A 20,877-nucleotide genomic window follows, 5' to 3' on the forward strand; every position below is an offset into this window, starting at 1 on the left:
TATCTGATCCATGACTTAAAATGGATTTCTCTGTAAAGAAAGCTGAGATCTTCATTGTTAATTTTGCTCGACTACCCTAAAAGCTTTAGAATACCTTAATATTAATATTTTACTTCAACTATTCTTAAATACTCTCAGAACAGTTTTCTCCTAAAGATAAAAAGTATTTGTGAAATCTTGTTTAACAAGTCAGTTGGTACAATCTAGCAGAAACATTTCCCTGGTGATGGATATTAAAAACAAACAAGTGGGGGCCACAACAAAATGTTGCAGTGTATGCCTGGTGTGTATGTATGTATTCTTTTTTGGTTTTTGTTTTGCTAATATAACAAAAACAAACAATGAGGTCGGAGCCATGAAAACAAAAACAAAAGCCAGAAAAGAAGAAAGAACAAAAAAGAAGAAAATATCATAAAACATATCCATACACTAATCATTTATATCATTGTATACACAAACAAAAAGAGGGAAAAGGGTTTTGACACTTTGGTTTCAAATATGTATGTTAATATAAGCAGTCCTTATATCTAAATAGGCACCCATACAAGATGGATGGCTGTAGGAGATATGTTCATATCTAGCAAGAACAATAAGATTGGTCCACTGTCCAATGATGGGTGGTCAGTGCTCATCCTTCCAAGCTTGGAGTATAAGTCTCTTTGCAATTGTAAGGGCGCTCAGCATCCACTTTTGCTGTCCATCTATTAATCCCCACACCACAGGGATGTAATTTAAAAGTGCATGAACATGTACTATTATCACAGATTTTTCAAGAACAAAATTTATTTATTTATTTATTACATTTTTATAACACCCAATAGCCAAAACTCTCTGGGCGGTTCACAACAATGTATATGAGCAATGACTTCCCACCAAAAAGAAGTCATTACAAGACATGCCCACATCATGTGCCTCAATGAGGCATTGTCCTCTTTACATTCCTAGCATAGGGAACATAGGAAGCTGCTTAGATCATTGGTCCATCTAGCCCAGTATTGTCAACATGATTTGCAGCAGCTCTCCAGGACTTCAGGCAGGAGTTTTTCCTGCCCTACCTGGAGATGCTGGGGATTGAAAATGGGATCTTCTGTATGCAAAGCATGTGCTCTGCCACTGAGCTGTGCCCCCACCCCTAGCCAGCTTCTTCTTAACAAGCCTTTGTGGTGTCCGCTATACGTGAAACATCATTTTTGTGGAATCAACCTCAATTTAAAATCTACAGAAATAGTACATATGGAAGCTAGGGCAACTTTCCATTGATTAGAACGTATAGAGCATTCCAGCTCCCTATCCCATTCCTCTTTGACATTCTAAACATCTACCTTGTTGTTGTTGTTGTTGTTGTTGTTGTTGTTCAGTCATTAAGTCGTATCCGACTCTTCGTGACCCCATGGACCATAGCACACCAGGCCTTCCTGTCCTCCACTCTCTCCCGGAGTGTGCTCAAGTTCATATCCATTGCATCGGTGATGCAACTAGCCATCTCATCCTCAGCCACCCCCTTCTCCTTTTGCCTTCAATCTTTCCCAGCATCAGGGTCTTTTCCAGGGAGTTTTCTCTTCGCATTAGGTGACCAAAATATTTGAGCTTCAGCTGCAGTATCTGTCCTTCCAATGAGCAGTCAGGGTTGATTTTCTTTAGGATTGACTGATTGGACCTCCTTGCAGTCCAGGGGACTCGTAAAAGTCTTCTCCAGCACCACAGTTCGAAAGCATCAATTCTTCGGCTCTCAGCTTTCCTTATAGTCCAGCTCTCACAGCCATACATTACTACTGGGAAAACCATAGCTTTGATTATGCGGACCTTTGTCGGCAAGGTGATGTCTCTGCTTCTTACTGTGCTGTCTAGGTGTGCCATAGCTTTCCTCCCAAGGAGCAAGCGTCTTTTAATTTCATGGCTACAGTCACTATCTGCAGTGATCTTGGAGCCCAAGAAAATAAAATCTGTCACTGTTTCCATTTCTTCCCCTTCTGTATGCCAGGAAGTGATGGGGCCAGATGCCAGGATCTTCGTTTTTTTAATGTTGAGTTTCAAACCAGCTTTTGCACTCTCCTCTTTCACCCTCAACAAGAGGCTCTTTAGATCCTCTTCGCTTTCTGCCATTAGGGTGGTATCGTCTGCGTATCTGAGGTTGCTGATAATTTTCCTGGCAATCTGAATTCCGACCTGTGATTCATCCAACCTGGCGTTTCTCATGATGCACTCTGCATATAAGTTAAATAAGCAGGGCGACAATATGCAGCCTTGTCGTACTCCTTTCCCAATTTGGAACCAATCGGTTGTTCCATGTCCGGTTCTTACTGTTGCTTCTTGACCTTCGTACAGGTTTCTCAGCAGACAGGTAAGGTGGTCTGGTACTCCCATCTCTTTTAAGAATTTGCCACAGTTTATTGTGATCCACACAATCAAAGGCTTTAGCATAGTCAATGACGCAGAAATAGATGTTTTTCTGGAATTCTCTTGCTTTCTCCATGATCCAGCAAATGTTGGCGATTTGATCTCTAGTTCCTCTGCCTCTTCGAAACCCAGCTTGTACTTCCAGTAGTTCTCGGTTCACATACTGCTGAAGCCTAGCTTGTAGGATTTTGAGCATCACCTTGCTGGCATGTGAAATGAGCGCAATTGTGCGGTAGTTTGAGCACTCTTTGGCATTGCCCTTCTTTGGAATTGGAATGTAAACTTACCTTTTCCAGTCTTGTGGCCACTGCTGAGTGTTCAAAATTTGTTGGCATATTGAGTGCAGTGCTTCAACAGCATCATCTTTTAGGATTTTAAATAGCTCGGCTGGAATACTGTCATCTCCGCTAGCTTTGTTGTTACTAATGCTTCCTAAGGCCCACTTGACTTCACTCTCGAGGATGTCCGGCTCAAGTTCAGTGACCGCACTGTCATGGCTATCAGGGACATTCAGATCTTTCCTGTATAGTTCTTCTGTGTATTCTTTCCATCTCTTCTTAATCTCATCTGCTTCTGTTAGGTCCCTGCCTTCTTTGTCCATGCCCGTCTTTGCACAAAGCGTTCCCTTAAGATCTCCAATTTTCTTGAAGAGATCTCTAGTCTTTCCCATTCTATTGTTTTCCTCGATTTCTTTGCATTGTTCATTTAAGAAGGCCTTCTTGTCTCTCCTTGCTATTCTCTGGAACTCTACATTCATTTGGATATATCTTCCCCTTTCTCCCTTGCTTTTCGCTTCCCTTCTTTCCTCAGCTACTTGTAAAGCCTCATTTTATTTATTTATTTATTTATTTATTTCTATACCACCCAATAGCCGAAGCTCTCTGGGCGGTTCACAAAAACTAAAACCAAACAACACACAATAAAACAATTTAAAATATATAGAACATTAAAACCACAATATCACAATACAACCACAATAAAACCTAGCAGCAGTGCAGGAGTTTAAAATATAGATTTAAAACAGCAAAAATAAAAATTTAGAAAGCTAAAATGCCTGGGAAAATAAAAAGGTCTTCACCTGGCGCCGAAAGGAGTACAATGTAGGCGCCAGGCGAACCTCACTAGGGAGCTCATTCCAGAGCCGGGGTGCCACAACAGAAAAAGCCCTCCTCCTAGTAGCCACCCACCTCACTTCCTTTGGCAGGGGCTGACGGAGAAGGGCCGCTGATGATGATCTTAAGGTCCGGGCAGGCACATATGGGAGGAGGCGATCCTTCAGATAACCTGGCCCCAAGCCAGGTAACCTCATCAGACAGCCACTTTGTTTTCTTCCATTTCTTTTTCTTTGGGATGGATTTCGTTGCTGCCTCCTGAACAATGTTACGGACCTCCGTCCATAGTTCCTCAGGCACTCTGTCTATCAGGTCTAATCCCTGAAATCTATTCCTCACCTCCACTGTATATTCATCAGGTATATACCTGAAAGGTTTAGTGGTTTTCCCTACGTTTTCCAATTTAAGCCGAAATTTTGCAAGAAGCAGCTCATGATCTGAGCCACAGTCAGCTCCAGGTCTTGTTTTTACTGACTGTATGGAGCTTCTCCATCTTTGGCTGCAAAGGACATAATCAATCTGATTTCGATATTGACCATCTGGTGATGTCCATGTGTAGAGTCACCTCTTGTGCTGTTGGAAAAGAGTGTTTGCTATGATCAGCGGTTTCTCTTGGCAAAACTCTATTAGCCTTTGTCCTGCTTTATTTTGTGCACCAAGGCCATGCTTGCCTGTTATCCCGGTGATTTCTTGACTTCCTACTTTAGCATTCCAATCCCCTATGATGAAGAGGACATCTTTTTTTGGTGTTAGTTCTAGAAGGTGTTGTAGGTCTTCATAGAACCGATCAGCCTCAGCTTCTTCAGCCTCAGTGGTTGGTGCATAGACTTGAATTACTGTGATGTTGAATGGTTTGCCTTGGATTCATACTGAGATCATTCTATTGTTTTTGAGATTGTACCCTATTACTGCTTTCCCCACCCTTTTATTGACTATGAGCGCTACTCCATTTCTTCTACGGGATTCTTGCCCACAGTAGTAGATACGATGGTCACCTGAATTAAATTCGCCCGTGCTTGTCCATTTTAGTTCACTGATTCCCAAGATGTCGATGTTCAATCTTGCCATCTCATGTTTGACCACCTCCAGCTTACCTTGATTCATTGATCTTACATTCCAGGTTCCTAAACAATATTGTTCTTTACAGCATCGGATTTTCTTTTCACCACCAGACACATCCACAGCTGAGTGTCCTTTCGGCTTTGGCCCAGCCGCTTCACTCTTTCTGGCGCTACTTGGAAATTGCCTCTGCTCTTCCCCAGTAGTATATTGGACACCTTCCGACCTGAGGGGCTCATCTTCCGACGTCATATCTTTTAGCCTTGTGATACGTTCCATGGGGTTTTCTTGGCAGGAATACTGGAGTGGGTTGCCATTTCCTTCTCCAGTGGACCACATTTTGTCAGAACTCTCTGCCATGTCCTGTCCGTCTTGGATGGCCCTGCACGACATAGCTTATGGCTTCACTGAGTTACACAAGCCCCTTCGCCACAACAAGGTAGTGATCCATGAAGGGGAACATCTACCTTACTACATTCCAAAAGAGTTTTATAAACAGCTATCGTAGAGTTAGCTTTCTGTAAAGAATCAATTCTTCTAACAGTGTAGGAAGCGCTGAAGCACTCATCACTGATGGCCCATATATAGACTCCAGCAAATGTTGTAACCGGAAGATACTGCCTACTAGCACTAGACGGTAAGTCTATTCCTCAATACTGAAAATGGTAGAAACTCATTGTCCAATCCTATTGACTGATCTAAAGTATAAATTCCACTATCAGCCTAATTCCCCCACATAAAAAGCTGTCTCTCTATTTTCAAGATTGTATTCTCCCATAAATTTAATTTAGCATGGGAATATGGATCAAATGGCAGCTGACAAGATATTGCATGCCAAGTCTCTCCCACTGCTAAAATTATTAGTGGAGCCATTCCTTTCTTTTTAATATACCTAGATCCTGACATCATCCAGCCAGAAAAAGGTGCCAGATAGGTTGAGTCCAAAACAACCCATGGAGGAGTATTAAAAGAAAAAGCTTATTTTCAGTCATTGGTCTGAGTTAAAAAAAAATAAGCCTTATGATATAAACTAAGATCTGGAAAATTAAATCCCCCTCCTTGATTGGCAATTGCATCCTCCTCAGTGAAAAAACTTCCAAAATGTTGCACAAAGTTTTTGCAAATATGTTTGGGGAATGTATAAAGGAATACTACTTAGTACATAAGTGACCCACGGCAAGACGGATGTTAACCTTACCCCAAGTACTTAAATTAAGTGATGCCCATCTTCCCAAGTCAAGAGATATTTCCTCCAGTAAAGCACATATGTTCAGTTTAACCATTTGAGAAATATATCTAGGCACCAGTATACCAAGATACTTTATTATTTCTGGCCACCAACGAAATTGCCATTTAGGTCTTCCATTTGGGTCTTCCATTTGTAAGCTGGAAGACCCAACCTGATTGAGAAGAAAAGAAGATATTAGAGTAACTGTCTTAAAAAAACAGTGAGATCTGTGTAGCTGGCTAGCTGACGCTGTCAGTGATGATACAACTTTAAATTAAGACTGTTTTCCTGTTTGAGACCCCAGCGAAAAAAGCTGACCTGAGTTATTTGTTGCCCGTGCCAAAGCAAAGATTTAGCTGCCCTGTACCTCATCGTGTCCTGTTTTGAGCTTGGGATGTACAAATACAAACAAACTGAGAAGCTTGCCTTTGAAGTCCTGCAAATCACCCCACCGTCTCCCCGAAGAAGATTAATGGCTGCCTGAAAAACGCAAGTATAAGGTGATGCCCATCACCCCCCAGCGTCCTGAGTTTCGGCACTTTGCTTTCATGTACCAAGTTGAAGGGGAAGAGAAGAAAAGTGGTGTGTGTGTGTGTGTGTGTGTGAGACATTATAAATCCCTGGCTAGCTTGTCTAGTGATAGATAGCCCCGAGAGCTTTCCCCCCCTAATTGCTGGATCTGCTCCATCATGCCTTACCATGCAAAAAGTGTTTTCCATTCATTGTGTTAAATTGCAGAAAAAGTTTGTTGTGTATATTTTATGATTTCTTAGGTATCATAAAATATATGTGATATTTGCAGATTAGTGTTAGTTGTAACTCCAAATGATACTGAGTGTGGTTCCCAATAAATGACAAGGGGAAAAGACAAAGACAAGTAGAGAAAGACAGAGAAATAGAAAAAGACAGAAAAATAGAAAAAGTGGCAGACAGATAAAGAAGGGGGGGGGAAGAAGAAAGAGAAGGCAAGAAGCAAAGAGAAAGAACATTTGTAAAGAAAAAGCGTGGCCATAGTTGCCCCAGGGTGAATTAGAAGCAGCTAATTATGCCTGGAGCTTATTGGGGTAAAGTAGCCACAATAATGTAATAGTTCTTTAAGATGAAGAAAATGTAACTAGAAGGAGAAGAAGAGCCTATCCCAAATGTGTGTAATTGGGACTAGTGTAAGGCAGAAAGGTTTAAGTAAGTGAGTTTAACTTGAAAAAGACAAATAAAGAGACAAGGCTGGTGCATGGAGCAGAAAGTTTTATGTAAAAAGTTTGAAACATGATCTGCAATACAGGCAGATCAGCAAAGAAAAAGAAAGCAAAAGAAAGAGAAAAAATTTGTCTTCCCATACTAATGAATAAGTGTTATCAAGCACTTTGGGAAGCGAAGTTGTTTACAGGAAGCTGTGCCTGAGAACCAAACACTTCTAGCCTATGCTGAAAATGCTTGCTAGTGTTGTGCTGCCTCATGGGTAACATGTATGGTATAAAACCCATTTAGCCCAATAGCTTGTGGTTCAGAGAAGCTGTCTGATCCAACCATTAAGTACACCTGTGTGCTGTAAGTTACCCAATAAAGTCTCCTTGTAAGTACCCCCCCCCCCCGCTGGAATCCCAAAACACAAGTGGGGCTAGAGCGCCTCACCCAGTATCAAACCCTGCTGTTAGAAGCCATGAGAGCAAGTATGAAGAAGTCAGTTAATATGACTAAAGTGTCTGAAGTGCTGCAAGGTGCCACCGAGGCCCCAGAGCGTACTTAGAGCGTCTTTTAGATGCCTATCGCCAGTATACCCCCCTCGACCCAGAGGCCCAAGAAGACGTAGAAGAAATAGAAGAAGACCCGGCAGAGGCAGAAGATTCTTAAGAAAGAACCAGAGTGCCCAGTGTGAACAAGATGAACATTGGTGGCATGAATGCCCAAATAAAATGAATCAAATACACAAAGGAGAAAACCAAAGGAGCCAGAACGGGCGAGAGAGAAGACAGCTTGAGAGGGGCCGTGACATTGACTGTGAGGGGCCGTGACATTGACTTCATAATTGACACTGGAGTGGCATCAAGAGCAAGCAAACGTTAGCCTTAAACAAGAAGTCCAAACACTGGGCAAAGTTCTTCAAGCCCAGCGTCGCTTTGTCATAAAAAATAAGCCCCCAATTCCCATCACAGAAGTTCATCCTTTCCAACCAAGTGATAAAGTATGAGTTAAAGAGGGAAAAAATAACCCTTTAACTCCCAAGTAGAGAAGACCGAAAACTGTCATACTTTCCACCCCCGCAGCTATAAAAGCAGCTGGAGTTAAACCCTGGAAACATTGGACACGAGTCAAGAAAGCGAGAGGGGGGGAGTAGACTGTAAACAAAAATCCTTTGAAAGGATTTCTTTCCTTTTCAAAAATCCTTTAAAAATTATTCTGAAAAAGCAGTAAGAAGACTCAGGCTAGACCTTACTGTGGGCACACTGGGAGACTGTCCACCCTGCGTACGGTCAGACCTGCAACTGGGGAGAATTGAAGAAGGGGACTAGACCCTACTGCAGCGAGCCAGGTGAATAGCTGCCCAGCGTACGGTCAGATCCCAAAGAAAATCAAACATGCGTGTTATAGTGTTAGTAGTGTTGCATTGTGTTTCCTTAATAAGGTGCGAAAAAGGTGGGTCTGCCCCTAGAGAGGGAAATCTGTCCCAGTGATTCGCTGATAATTACTGGCTTCACCTGGCTAACATCACGAGAATAAAACAATTTTGTTTACTAAAGATATACCTGCAGACAGGCTTATTAGCTCTTGTCTAATACCTGTCTGTAGACATCCTGGGAAAATTCAAAAAGATACTGTGTTGCGCAATTATGGTATAAGCTTGACTTATTCCCAAAATGCTGATTGGGGCGTGGTTGCAAAAATCCTACCCCCTACAGAATTTACTTTACGCACCCCCATCGTTGCTGGAACAAATGCTACGTGTGCACGAATGCTTAATTGTCAAAAATTTTCCGGAAAATATAAAGCTATCCCTGGTCCCCCTTCCACTGTAATGAAATTCAAAACATATCTTTTAATAATGCCCACATACTTTTGCCTCATAGATGGTTTTGAACATGTGGTTCTCGCACTTGGTCATTCATTCCTGCCAACTTATCTGATAACCACCCATGTGGCCTCAGCCGCCTAGTGCCAATTCTTCCCCCGTGGCCAGAGAAAATCTGTCGACGGCAGCCTAGAGCACTCCAACTAACTAAAAATTGTAATAGCCACCTACAGCTATATTCTAACTCAAAAAAAAAAAAAAAAATTGGCCTTAGCAATGTCACTGGTTGGGCTTCCAGGTCTAGCCTTGGCTGATGGTCTAGAAATCAACCGGTTAGCTTGCAGCTTGGCCAAAAGCATAAATACCACCTCACGAGCATTGTCATTACTAAATAAAAAGTTGCGTGATCTAAGAGGTGCGGTTCTAGAAAATAGAGCTGGTATAAATTACCTCTTCCTTCTTCATCATTTAGGTTATGAAACACACCAAAAGCTCTGTTGTTTTAACTTAACTGATAATGGCAATGCTGTAAATAAACAGATCAGCAAGCTGCACCATATAGTAGCTGACATAAAAATGGGACAACATAACTGGCTCGATTGGTTAACCCCTTGGCTTCCAGATCTTAGCTGCCTTAAGGCATTGTTCATCCTAATTCTACCAGTGTTGTTCATAGAGATACTGTTATGTCTTTGCATTCCTTGTTTTCTGCGCTGTTTAACCAATCTGTTTTATGTCTCGGCTAGTAAAACTGCCGCCCTCTGCGCTCTAATAGCTCAACAAGATATTAAGTAAGGGGGTTGCTATAAGAGTCCTGTGTTATGCTTCGAAAACCAGAATGTCTATTTGTGTAATGAAATGCTATAATTGTAATGAAATTATGCATTTAAGGGGGGAATGTAGCAGCCATATCGGGGGTCAGACTAAGTGGTCTCATGTTCTTGCTGAGCTACCATAGTTTAGCAAGAACAGCAATGTGGAAACTTCCTTACTTATCAGCAGGCTGAGGTTAAGTCAAATTGCATATCATGTTCCTGTTCTTTGCTTATTGCATACTGTGTTTCTGTTCTCTGCTTATCATGGCTACCCTATGACCCATTTCTTGTATTATAAACAATGGTGCTAGGAGAAGAAATGTTGAGGACTGCAACCCCACATGGGAGGGAAAGGAGGAGCCGTTTCCTATGTGTCACAATATCTATAAAAGCAATGTGTTGATGTGCCTCGGGGCTTTTGGCTCTTTGGAAATGATTCCAGCCTTAAGCCCGCACGTTAAATGAAGAAACTCTTTTTCCTTCACTCCGTGGTCTCTCTGACTCTGAGTTCTGCAACATTACTATGCATGTATGTGAAGAAAGCCTTTTCGTTGCTTTTAGCATCCCTCACTAATCTCAGCTCATTCTCAGCTTTAGCCTTCCTGACACCATCCCTGCAATTCTGTGCTACTTCCTGCAATCTTTCTTTGTAGTTTGGCCTTCCTTCCCCTTCCTATGTGTGTCCTTTTTTGTTTTCAGGTCATCTCTTAAGCTTTTTGTGAAGCAAAAACATGGTCACTTTCCCTCAGAGTTCCCGTAACTGCTACTTTATCCAGTAAGTCATCTCTTTTGGTTAGGATCAAGTCAAGGATAGCCAATCCTCTAGTTCCTTCCTCCACTTTCTGTAGGAGGAAGTTATCAGCAACACAAGTCAGGAATTTCTTGGCGGGGCCATGTTTTGCAGAATTTGCCTCCCAATAAATATTGGGGAAATTGAAGTCCCCCATTACTGCTACATCATGCTTCCTTGAAACATTGGCAATTTACTTTTCAAAAGTTTCATCCTCGTCTTCTGCTTGATTGGGTGGCCGGTAGTAGTCTCTGACCACCATGTTCCTTTTATTCTTTGCTCCATTTATTTTAACCCAGATGCTCTCGATGGGGCTATCAAGCTCCTCCTCCTGTATTTCTGTGCAGTGATATGTATTTTTCACATACAGTGCAACTCCACCTCCATTTCTGTTCCTTCTGGTCTTTCTGAAAAAGTTGTATCCTTCAACTGCTGTATTCCAGTCATGGGAGTCATTCCACCAAGTTTCAGTTACACCTATCAAGTCATAATTTCCCTCCCGTATTAAGAGTTCAAGTTCGTTCTGTTTGTTTCCCATACTCTGGGCATTAGTATATAGACATCGAAGACCATGTGCTCTATGGTCTGGCTTTCTTCCAACGTGTTTCTGAAGACTATTATTGGGCACTGTTAGAGCTGTTCTCTCCATTGTGGTGCATGAGCTGCGTCCATTGTTACCCCCAACTTCACGTCTTCTTCCCCCATAGGTTTCAGTTTAAAGCCCTCCTGATGAAGTTCTTCATGCTGTGTCCTAACACATTCTTCCCAGTCTTTGTGAGGTGCAACCCGTCCCTTACCAACAGTTCACCTTCCAGGAAGTATGGCCCGTGATCCTAGAATCCAAATCTCTTACACTGGCACCACCTTCTTAGCCAGTCATTCACCCGGAGCATTTTTCTTTACCTTTCTATCCCTCTTCTAACTATTGGAAGGATGGATGAGAAGACTATCTGGGCCCCAAAGTTCTTGAGTTTCCTTCTCAAAGCTACAAAGTCTGATATGATTTCTTTGTAGCTCCGCTTGGCAGTATCATTTGTTCCCACATGGATGAGAAGAAAGGGATACCCGTCAGTGGGCTTTATGAGTGCTGACAACCCTTCAGTCATGTCTCTAATCCACCCTCCCGGGAGACAGCATACCTGGTGAGTCCATGGGTCTTTACGACATACTTAGGTTTCAATCCCACGCAGCAAGGAGCCTCCCACAACTACTACTCTTCTCTTCTTGTTGTAGGCCTTGGTTTCATTGCCTCTGCTTGACTGACCTTCAGCCTCTTGTTTGCTCTCATAAGGGGTCCCCTGTAATTCTTCCTCTGCAGGCTGTCCTCCAGTCTCATCCTCAAGTACCTGAAAACGGTTCCATAGTTCCACTGCTTTCACTGGTGCACAGTGTCTTCTGCTTCTTTTGCTCCTGTTGCCCTTTTCCAAGGAGTATCCTCTACTTCATTTTTCTTCACCTCAGCATTTCCTTTTTCTGTCTCAGCTTGCTGTTGCTCTTCTAGCTTCTATACTTCGCTTTGCTGCTGGAGTTTCATCGTTCTATCTAAGAACTCTTTACCTTCCCTTATTCTCTGGAGGGTCGGCACTCGTCGCTCCAGTCCTCTTACCTTCCAGCACTGTAATCAACTTGCACTTGTTGCACATGTAGGCTATGTTGATCTCAGGCAAGAAAACAAACATTGCACAGACCTTGCAGGTCATCACCACTGGAGAGTCTTTTCCTTCCATAGTCTCTATGCCCTTTATGTTTGTAGCTTTGTGATGGTACTGGGATAGCCTGTGCTTTGTCCTCTATTCACTGGAGGTTAACAACAGAGTCCCACTGGTATGGAAGTGTGTGTTACAAGAAAAGAAATTGAAACCAAATTTGTTAGGGACCTCTCCCTTGACCTCTCCTGCTGAACTCCTGTTTGCTCGCTCTGTGGGAGCTTGCTTGTTTGTATAGCCCCTAGAACAGCTGGAGCAGCTTCCTCTGCTCTGCTCAGCTAGGAGGCTGGAAACAGACTGAAACTCCCTGCCCACACAGCTGCTGGGAGTACTGAGTACTCCCAGTACTCAGTGTAAACTACACTGCAGGGCTAAAATAAGCCACTCTCTCCCAACCTCAGCTCCTTCCAACATACACCAGAGGGACATTGGACTGCATTTGCTTTAAAATTTTTGGTCAGGCAGGCCTTTGGCATGTAAGCTGGTCTGCTGCTGAAGCAGGTTTTAACTAATTGGGTGCTGTCTAATTTTTATTGTTGTGTTTTTAATTGATTTGTTTTTATGTCATTTTTCATTTCTTTGTTTTTAATCAGTAGGATATTATTATTTGCCTTGAATGCCATTCTTGGCAGAATATAAATGTGGAATATGAATTTAATATATAAAATAAATAAGCTGACATTACTGGGGATATTTTAAAACTGTTTCACACTAAATAAAACTGAGTTAGAAAGAATGGGATGTCTTCTTTTTGCTGCTACCTTTTGGCTTTTGGGAGGTGAAGTGGGTACAACTATAATAAAATATTTGATATCACCACTGATTTTAATGACCAGGTCTCACTTCTGTCCCTGAGGAAGTTTTAAAAATGGCTTTGCAGTGTGAATCAAGAAATGACTTATCCAGACAAAAATATAGTTCTCTGTACTTTTTATCCCTCTCTGTGTTTTCCTGTGTCAGGTGGAGCAAAGGACAATGGAGGAAGAGGCTCATAAACAAAATTGCCCATATTCCACTTTCCCCCTTACCCCTTCTGGACTCCTTGACTTCTCTTTCAGGGAGTCTTCTTCTGCCTGCCTTCCAGCTGATCAGCAGCATTTTGAAGCCACCCTGGCTACTGAAGTCACCAGGCCCCCCTTCACTGACAATTTCCAGCCAATCAGCTGATTCCATTTCCCCCTCCCTGTGGTTTTGTTTTTCAGCTGATTCAGTGTTCCCTGCCTGCTGAGCATGCTCAATTCTCAGGCTGCTTTATGGAGTTTTCTCTTCCATTAAGTTAGAAAAAAAGATTACTGTTGTACTTCTGCAAACCTTGAGCTTCCCCCTTGGCTGCTAATACCTCCCTCTCGTGCCTGAATGGTGCTGTTTTGGGTACATAAGGATCTGCACTCATCCCTAAATATTGCTAATAAAGGGAATGATTAAACAATTAGGTTAAGCAAACACATTTCTGAGATTTTCTACATGCGTGCACACACACACACACACGCGCGCGCACACACACGCACACAGTGTGTCTCAATCAGAGGACTTATTATAACCCATTTACCCCTCCATGGGGGAATATTCATGAAAAATGTTAAATTGGAATCCTCACATTTCAAAGCAACTTTGAAAATTATCAGCAAGTTTCTTATAGCTGTTTAAAAAGGTAAAGGTAAAGGTGTCCCCAACCAGTCGTGTCCGACTCTAGGGTGCGGTGCTCATCCCCGTTTCTAAGCCGAAGAGCCAGCGCTGTCCGAAGACGCTTCCGTGGTCATGTGGCCGGCATGACTGTACACCGAGGTGCACGGAACGCTGTTACCTTTCCCGCCGAGGCGGTACCTATTTATCTACTTGCAATTTCTTGCTTTCGAACTGCTAGCTTGGCAGGAGCTGGGACTGAAGACGGGAGCTCACTCCGTCACGCAGCACTCGGGTCTCGAACTGCTGACCTGACGACCTTCCAGTCTGCAGTTCAGCGTCTTAACCACTAAGCTACTGCGGTCCCCTTATAGCTGTTTACCGTAATAGTAATCATATGAAGGAAGCTTTTTAGTGTTCGTACCAAATCTGCCAGATTTTTGGCTTCATGGACCTATTTCCCATTTGCCTGGATTTATTTCTCCATTGTCAACATGCACACACCCACACAAAGCTCCAAAAAACTATTATATGTAACTGTCATTTTGACAACTCTGCTTATTTACAGATGTTTTTACCCATGAACTGTCTTAGCAGAATTTGTCCCTTAACTTGCACTGACATACAAAATCTGTCTTTCTGTCTGAAACTATCTGTGCAATAGGGCATGTGTCAACTTTATATTAAAAACAAATCCCATTCCTATCATAAATTCAAAGGGTTTTTTGTGCTAGTCAAAATAATATTTCACTAGAGCATGAAACTGGGTGACAGAGCCTTGGAATGGTTCTACTTTATAGAACCGTGTGGAAAGTTTTTTGTGTTTTATGTAAATAGAGATTGATGGAACATTTTACACAGAGTGCTGGTTTTTGACAAAAAGTATTGATGGCTGCTTTCAGCAAGTGTTACTTGAGATGACAGAATATTGCATTTTAGGATGAATTACACAAGAAACTCCCTGCTTGGGAATGTCATGCATTTTACCTCATCTGTTTTTGTTTTGTTTTGCTGGAATGACTAAAATCCATGAATACCTGCAGAATTATCTGTCATTGCTGAGCAACATATAGCTCTGGGATGACCAATGTTCCAAATGCCAAAGAGTCTACCCCCACTCACAATCTTCATATTACAGAGCCATAAGACACACAACCCTTGCTCCTTCTTTGTCACGACAAATTAATTCATAGATAGCCCTTGAGAGTTCTTAAGCATCAACAGCTACCATAGAATTCCTCCTGCTACACTACTCCCTCCCTTGGGGCTTTTTTAGTTTTGGCTAGGAAGTGTATAAATACTGTATGTATGATGTGGCAGCAGTGTACACCTTCTACCAAGGTACAAGTTAATGTGCATCATCATGTGTACACCATTTCCTATAATATAATTATTCCAAGTGAAAAAAGGGTGGGAAGATCATGGAGTAAAAAGTGTCATATGTTTACACAAATTGACATACTACATCATATGCATGGGATATGCATGTACAGTATTTTTACATTTCTGGCAGTGCTGGCATTGGAAAACCCCTCTGATATCTATAGCTGCTACTGTTAATTCCCTCTACACCCTCTGCTGCTGTTTCTCCCTTTCCCCCTCCCCCTCCTCTTTCTTGCTCTTCTTCTTTTCCCCTGCTCCCATGCTAGTCTCCTCTGCATATTTCAGAACCTCCCCCCGCCCCATGATGTCATTACTGCTGTACTTGGTTTGAACTTACCTTTTGTTCCTCAAGCACAGGGCTGGGGTATCTTTTTTTTCCTGTTGAGAACAACGTTCCCTTGAGGGTAATCTCTCATTCTAGCAGTGGTCAACAAATACAAGACTACATCTGATAGCCTATCAGAATTACTTTTGAAAATATCAGACAGTTCCATTGGTAAAGACAAATTCAATATTTCAAACGTAGTTATATTGACCAATACTGAGAGTTACAAAATATTGTTCAGTGTCAATACTTGATTTGTTTATACTTTTTATTGAGTCGACCATTAGTCCATCTATCCCAGTATTTCTTACTCTGACTGGCAGCACCTCTCCAACTTTTCCACTAAATATATTTCCCATCACCTACTACCTGACCATTTAACTGAAGATGCTGAAGACTGAACTTGGGACTCCGTGCTCTAACACTGAGCTATAGCCCTCCCCTAATGGGGAAGTCTTCACTGCTGAATTTGTGCTATATTTATCCCATGTTCCTAAAGCTGCTCTTAGAAACCGTCCAGAGAGCTTCAGCTATTGGGCGGTATAGAAATGAAATGAATAAATAAATAAATAAATAATCACCAATCAAATATTTCTCCCACTTCTCTTTAATAGGCCAGATTAAGAACATTAGAACCATGCAGGATCAAACCAAGGGTCTATCTAGTTCAGCATTCTGTTCACATAGTGGCCAATCAGTTGCTTCTGGGAAACCCACAAGTAGACATGAGTGCTATAGCACTGTCCCGCTCATGATCCCCAGCTACTGATATAAGTGGCATACTGCCTGTGAAACTGGTGATAGTATATAGTCATCAGGAGTAGTAGCCATTGATAGCTGTATCCTCCATGAATTTGTCTAATCCTCTTTTAAAACCATCAGACTTGGTGGCCATCACTACATCTTGTGGTAGCAAATTCCATAGTTTAACTGTGCATTGTGTGAAGCAGTACTTCCTTTTATCTATCCTGAATCTCCCACCAATCAGCTTCATGGGATGACCCCAGGTTGTGTTATGAGAGAGGGAGAAAACTATCTCCCTATCCACTTGCTCTACACAATGCATAATTTTGTACACCTCTATCATGCTTCCTCTTACTCGCCTTTTTTGTAAGCTAAACAGACCAAGCTGTTTAATTGGACGATTGATTGATGGGCAAAAAAGTTTGGCCCACAAAACCTTGGCTTGGCCAGACACACAGTCATAGATACTAAGGTGTGCAGTAGCAACAGTTCCTGTTGTCCAGAAACTTCTTCCTGTACCATGGAGGAAGTGGGGTGGCGATATAGCTATGGCTATAGCTGAATTTAGTTAAACTGAAATGCAAGCCTTAGTTCCAAAGTTTTTATAAATGCATCTAAGTCCGTTTTCATTGATGGAGTGACTTTTCTTGCAGATGGTTCATATCAATTTGGTGGTACCCAAAGTTGTTTAAGGTGCTGGTGACAATGCTGCTTTCTCTGAAAATGTCCTTGGAAAAGACTCATTCCAGGAGGGCTGACTGTTCTGAGCATTAAAATGATGCTTCAAGGGGACCTTAACCCATGAAATCATTCTGTCTGAAAGCCAAAACCGCACCCTCCGACTGCTGAATAAATAGATTCTCATGACAGAATAATTCATCTCCAGTCATGAAAACATCAACCTTAAACGACAGCTTGTAGAGACCCTGTGCTTGTTAGGGGCAGATCAGGAGCCCAGATGCTGCTGGGATGTAAACTCATGAAGGGAAGATTAATTTATCTGTCATCCTTGGCTTTGACAGTTGTTGTAAATCTGATTTTAGCTTTGAGCTGGAATTGGTAGTAGAGGTTGGTGGGAACCTTTCTGGATTTGTGAAAAAGTATGCTAAGAAAATGTAGTTAACATTTTGAAATTTGAGATTTATAAGTAGTCAGATATGTAATGGTACTGGGCTTTGTAAAAGCATAGATAAATAGAAATGTTCATTGTAGGGCAGATATTTCTCCTCGGTATCTGGCAGCCCTTTGAGGCCCTTGAAAGTAACAGTCTCTGTCAAATGGCTTGCTTACCTTGCCCGCTAGGGGCTTGGCACCAAGAGTGATTGAAGTCAAAAGCCACCTCTTCTTCCCTTCGCTCCACTACTATACCAAAGCAGGAACTGTGTTTTTGGTACTGCTGCCCGAATTGCCAATTGTGCTACCACTTTGCATGAAAGACCATATGTTTGCTAGATTTAATGAGTTCGTTCTCCATATCTTGGAAGTGCAGGACAAGGTGCAACCCTGCGATCTCTTGGGAGCATTGTAAAGATGAAAGGTTATGTAAAGTTATGAGGCAGTAAAAGTTATTATCAATTGACTGGAGTAATATTGTGAATACAATGGAAATGTGTATAAAATCTGACATTGTATTATTTATAATACTAAAAAAACAGGAACTTTGTTAATCTATTTTCCAATAATATTAGTCATTTCTTACAGCACGTGACTGACAGAAAAAATACCTTACTCACACTTTTCTGTTGCAATGCATGCAGATATACTTAGTAAAGTGTCGCATATGCAGCTGTTTTTTATTTTCATGAAAATTTAGCTAGGCAAACCATCATTTGCATGTGCAATTATGTTTTTATACTGAGACGCAAGTTGTTTCTACTGTCTTGGATAACGAGACCATACTTCAGCATTCTTCAGTCTGTCAAAATGCTGCTATAACTCCTTTGTCATCCAGCCACTGGGAAGGAGACTTGTTCTCCCCCTTCAAAGAGAAAAGACTAGGGCAAGAGGACCTGGCTTCTAACACTGCAGAGCCTTCAACTGAGACTCCTGAAACTGTGATGTACTCCATCTGATAAAAGGGGTCACAGCACTCTTGCTGACCAATGCTTCCCCTCCATATCACAGGAAATAACTTATTAAATATATGTATTTAACATAATGGGGTGGTGGAACTGAGGGAAAGGGCTAGGGAGATGCCTATAGAAAAAGGATTTCAGACAATGGAAATACCATGGAACAAAATGGAAGCCCCAATCTGTACCAGGCTTCTGGCTGAGAGCTTTGGCTATTGGGCGGTATAGAAATGAAATGAATAATAAATAAAGCTTGAGAACTCGTGTGTGTGTGTGTGTGTGTGTGTGTGTGTAGGGGGTTGCTTCTTCCTACTATAGAAGCACTGTAAGGACTGTCAGGCGGGGATGTCTTTCAAATATCCCCTGGCTGAAGTAGTAGAGGAGCCATTACTACACCTACATTCTTATATATTTATTTAAAGCAGTTTTACCCTGCTCTTAAGAACATAAGAGCCATGCTGGATCAGACCAATGGTCCTTCTAGTCCAGCATTCTGTTCACACAGTGGCCAACCAGCTGTTGACCAGGAACCCACAAGCAGGATGTGAGCGCAACAGCATCCTCCCACCCATATTCCCCAGCAACTGGTGTACATAGGCTCACTGCCTCTGGTATTGGAGGTAGCACATAGCTATCAGGACTAGTATCCATTGATAGCCTTGGCCTCCAGGAATTGGTCCATCCCCCTTTTAAAGCCATCCAAATTGGTGGCCATCACTACATCCTGTAGTAGCGAATTCCATAGTTTAACTATGCACTGTGTAAAGAAGTACTTCCTTTTATCTGTCCTGAATCTCCTACCAATCAGCTTCATAGGATGACCCCTGGGTTCTAGTATTTTGAGAGAGGGAGAAAAATGGCCCCCTATCCACATTTTCCACACCATGCATAATTTTGTACACCTTTGTCATGTCTCCCCTTAACCTCCATTTTTCCAAGCTAAACAATCCCGGCTGTTCAAACCTTAGAATCACAGAATCATAGAATAGTAGGGTTGGAAGGGGCCTACAAGACCATCAAGTCCAACCCCCTGCTCAATGCAGGAATCCAAGTCAGAGCATCCCTGACAGATGGCTGTCCAGCGTCGTCTTGAATGCCTCCAGTGTGGGAGAGCCCACCACCTCCCTAGGTCATTGGTTCCATTGTCATATTGCTCTAACAGTCAGGAAGTTTTTCCTGATGTTCAGCTGGAATCTGGCTTCCTGTAACTTGACCCCATTATTCCATGTCCTGCGCTCTGGGATGATCGAGAAGAGATCCTGGCCTTCCTCTCTGTGACAACCTTTCAAGTACTTGAAGAGTGCTATCTTATCTCCCCTCAATCTTCTCTTCTCAGGGCTAAACATGCCCAGTTCTTTCAGTCTCTCCTCACAGCGCTTTGTTTCCAATCCCCTGATTATCTTTGTTGCCCTCCTCTGAACCCTCTCCAGCTTGTCTGCATCCTTCTTAAAGCATGGTGCCCAAAACTGGACACAGTACTCCAGATGAGGCCTAACCAGTGCTGAGTAGAGGGCAACTAGTACTTCCCGGGATTTGTAAGCGATGCTTCTATTAATGCAGCCCAAAATAGCATTTGCCTTTTTTGCAGCCACATCACATTGTTGGCTCATATTCAGCTTGTGATTGGCTCATAGGGGAGATGCTCCAGCCCCTTGATCATTTTAGTTGCTCTTTTCTGCACTTTTCCGGCTCTACAATATCTTTTTTTAGGTGTGGTGACCAGAACTGTACATAGTATTCCAAGTGTGGCCGCACCACAGATTTGTATAGGGGCGGTATGATATTGGCAGTTTTATTCTCAATCCCTTTTCTAATTATACCTAACATGGAGTTTGCCTTTTTTACAGCAGCTGCACACTGGGTTGACATCTTCATTGAGTTGTCCACCACAACCCCAGGATCTCTTTCCTGGTCAGTCACCACTAGCTCGGATCCCATCAGGCTATACTTGAAGTTGGGATTTTTTGTCCCAACGTGCATCACTTTACATTTGCTTACATTGAGCCGCATTTGCCATTTAGATGTCCATTCTCCCAATTTGGAGAGATCCTTTTGGAGCTCTTCAAAATCGCTTTTTGTTTTAACCACCCTAAATAATGTGGTGTCATCCGCAAACTTGGCCACTTCACTGCTTACTCCTAATTCCAGATCGTGTATGAACAGGTTGAAAAGCATTGGTCCTAATACAGATCCCTGTGGGACCCCACTATTCACTGCCAAAAAGCGGCTCCCAGAGTGGCTTACATGTGATCAACTACATCAAGGTATCACGCAATTAGAGCAGTCCAGACAGCTTTCTCACATGTTGGATAAGTCCAGGCATACCTTGAGCTTTGCATAACTCCTTCCTTCTCTTTAGATCATAGGTATGAAGCATAGAATTATAGGGCAGGAATCAACCCAAAGGTCAGCTAGTCTGGGGATGATCAATTGGTGGCTCCTAAAGCAGGGCCGCGGTGGCTTAGTGTTTAAGACGCTGAACTGCAGACTGGAAGGTCGTCAGGTCAGCAGTTTGAGACCCGAGTGCTGCGTGTCGGAGTGAGCTCCCGTCTTCAGTCCCAGCTTCTGCCAACCTAGCAGTTCGAAAGCAAGAAATTGCAAGTAGATAAATAGGTA

General features: G+C 42.4%; 1 protein-coding gene across 5 annotated transcripts in view; it reads left to right on the forward strand.

Annotated features, from left to right (window-relative positions):
- Positions 1–20,877, forward strand: part of LRMDA (leucine rich melanocyte differentiation associated) — a 1,351,091-nt gene that overhangs the window by 79,975 nt on the left and 1,250,239 nt on the right. The gene's annotated exons all lie outside the window — the stretch shown is intronic.

Source organism: Heloderma suspectum, chromosome 3, assembly GCF_057233095.1.
Source record: "Heloderma suspectum isolate Gila_16-S chromosome 3, 16-S_ref, whole genome shotgun sequence".
Lineage (NCBI taxonomy): Eukaryota > Metazoa > Chordata > Lepidosauria > Squamata > Helodermatidae > Heloderma > Heloderma suspectum.